This window comes from Fukomys damarensis, unplaced genomic scaffold (assembly GCF_012274545.1).
Source record: "Fukomys damarensis isolate Sample0158 unplaced genomic scaffold, DMR_v1.0_HiC HiC_scaffold_38, whole genome shotgun sequence".
Lineage (NCBI taxonomy): Eukaryota > Metazoa > Chordata > Mammalia > Rodentia > Bathyergidae > Fukomys > Fukomys damarensis.
This window is the reverse complement of record NW_022900950.1, coordinates 37,093,723-37,097,084: the sequence shown is the minus strand read 5'-3', so window position 1 is coordinate 37,097,084 and position 3,362 is coordinate 37,093,723.

Genomic DNA, 3,362 nt, shown 5'->3' with positions numbered 1-3,362 from the left:
ATGGTTACAATAACTCTTCATCATTGTACGATGCAGGAAAGGGAAATGAGTCCCTGCAAGGAAGACAGTTCTCCACAGTAGAGCTGGAAACCAACACCATGACTTTCTAGCAAAAGATTCCTAGCCTGCCATAGTTAGAAATTGGGTTCTTTAAGCAAAGTCTTTCAACAACAAAATTCTCAATGGATAAATTGCTTCTCTAATCTTCATTAAGGACAACAATGCAGAATCAGAGTGCAATATGGCAGAGAAGAGAAATGATAAGAAGGCTATGGCTAGCATGGGAAATAGAGATAAAAGAGCAGATTTGGAGAGCAAGGCAGGAAATAAATGAGTTAGGTGCAGGATATATGACCTTTGATTACAATCATTCACTTATTCTACAAGTATTTATTGAGCGCTATTTTCTGGGAACTGTTCTTGGTGTTTAGGATGCACTAGCAGATAAGATGGACAAGGAAAAGGGCTGAGCTGTGATAGAACTCACATCTGCCTGGAAGACTGACCACAAACAAACAAACAAACAAACAAAATGTCCAGGTGGTTAAGTGTTATTAAAAAAAATTAAACTGGATGCCATGGGAGGGAGTAATGCTATTATTTAGACTGGATGTTTAGAGAACTCAGGAAAGATTTAGGGTATTATTACAGTGATGTAATAATAATAGTATCATGGTTGGCAGCAGAGACTGAATCCCTTCCATGTGCCAAGTGGATTATGTCATTTCATCCACAATACAGTCCTCTAGGGAGGTGCTGTCGAGGAGCAGAAATATAAAAATTAAATAGGTCTCTGCCTCCAGACACACCCTTGAACACATGTAGTTTCTGTCTGTGTGGGCCTTACGAGAGGCCACGTGGGACCTGGTGTGGGAAGGAGAATCCAATAGAGGATATCCCCTGGCAAGGGGTAAAGAATGGGCAGCAGTACCCAAAAGCCCACATGATGCAGAACGGACAGCAACCATTAGATTTAGCAAACAAAAGACTATTGGTGATGCTGGCAAGAACAGTTTCGGTGAGGGAGGGAGTGAGCCCAGAGGGCAAGGGCAAGGCTCCTTTCCCAAGAGATGCAGAGTAGAGGTAACTTGCTTTGTTATGGGTGGTTGTTCTGGTTTTGGTTTGGACTGAAGAAGAGTGAGAGTTGAGGATTGAACCTAATGAGAGAGGAGTATAGAGAAAATAATGGAAATAGTATGTTCCCTGTGGAGATAAAAAGGGGTAGAAAGCAGAGCGCAGGTTAGAGAGTAAGTCTTGAGCAGGAAGAGCAACCCCTCTTTCTGTTGTGAGCAGAGGGAAGAGAGTAAGCAAAATGGTAAGTAGGTGGGCGTGGAGCAGGTGTCTGATATTTCTTCCCTGAAGTAAAAAGTCCTGGGGAAGACGAAGGCCATAGGGGAGTGGGTACAGCTTTGAAACACATCTTGTGGAGAATGACATTTAATGCTCTCTATGAACCTGTTCCAAGTTACCCTGAGCAGTCCGTGGAGTTTGGAAACTTTGCATTTGGGGCAGCTTCATCTGCACAGCTGTGAGATTTCCTCCAACAGGGCCAACAGCTGGGCCCTGCAGAGCACTGAGCCATATTGAGTGGAACAAGCTGCTTAGGCGGCACCTGTTCTGGGCAGATCACTTCAGTCTTTCCTCTAGCTTCTCTTGGACAGTCTTCAATTCATGAGCCACTCAACAGCCAAAACTAAACAAATCTGCAATGCTAGAATTGATCTTCAAATGAGTTGTTTAGGAAAAATCCCTAACCCAGAGAAACTGAGTATAAAATACATATTCAAATAGCAAGTAGTAGGGCCCAGGTTCATTGGAGCTAAATGATCATTGAAATAGTCTGAAAATTCCTTGCAGTATTCTATTCCTGTATATATGTCCCTTTTAAAAGTTAAATGCACAGCCTCCCCTGGAATGTAATTGTTGAACATTTGTTACACTGCACAGCAGCCACTTTACCAGAAAAGAAACTTGCAGAGCATTTTTTACTACTACATGCATACAAAGCAGAGGATATAATCAGAAGGGCATTTGGCACTAGTCCAGGAGGCAACTGGATTAGTCTACAGCTGGCAGCCAGAATTTTGAGTGTGTTTCTGACCCATGTCTTACTGCTTCATAACTAACAACTTCCAAGGATGCTTCAGAAATATTTATTATTACTTTCTAGCTCATTTTGAATTATATTTCATTGGGGACATTTCTGAACATTTAAAATAGTAAAATAAGACAATAAAAACTATTTTGCTACTCACCCACCATTTTCCACCAACCATATAAACTGATGGAGGAAATATTTACCAGATATTTAGAACCAAGTGGAGGATAATAACAGTTTTCACTCTGTCAGTAATAATTTATATTATAAAGGGAGGATTGAATGTTTTTTTTTTGAGATTTCTAACTTCTCATGAGACATCTGAAGTTAAAAGGCTGACTACATTTTGGTGACTATTTAGCAGTCAGGTAAAAAGATATTGAAGAAAAAGACAAGATCCTAGAAATTTTACTACTTTAAGGATACAGAAATTTCCTGTTACATATTTCTGTTCCCTTCACCAGACTTGAGGTGTTTGGCATGAATCACATCATTTAATTACATCAAATATTTTTTGTATCACTCTCTGAGATCTTCTAAGCACTTTAGAACAAAACTTTCAAGACTTCCTGTGGCTTTGGGTGATAGTATTTTTGCCTTATGAATGAAGATTTGAACCCCAGGAAAATAACCTGACCATCACTTCATGATGTATTTCTGAAAGATGTATTTCTTCTCTTCCTTGAAGGAATCAAAGCTAGTTTCTAATTATTGCCTACTTGATGGTTTTGGCTAAAAAATCACCTTAAAATTCTTCTATTTTAATCTCCTCAATAATACCTACCTCTTTAACTGTACACGGATACTAATGTTTTCTCAGGGTCAGCAAATCTATTTTGTGAAATTTCTTGAAGTTTGACTTTAATATAGAAAGTACTGGGCCTGGGATTCAGCTCAGTGGCTCTGCTGCCTGCCTGCAAGCAAGCGCAAGGACCTAAATTTGATCCCCGGTACAATATATATTTTTAACCGAATGCTTATGCAGTGGAAATAACACTTGAACTTCAATCCATGGTAATTTCATTGTGGATTGCACTCATGATAATTTCATTGATGGACTCAGGAGGGCACAGAAGCACCCTACGGAGAGCTCCAGGACAGCCAAACCAAGGAGTTGATTTCAAGTGATGCGAATTCAGGAAACTCTGAGGAGTTACTGTGGCATGTTTTAAATTGTTATGGTTGTGATGGTGGCGGTTTCTGAGATTGATAGATGGAAAGTATTAGGAAACAGGAGGGTGGTACAGTGGCTGATCTCTGGGTG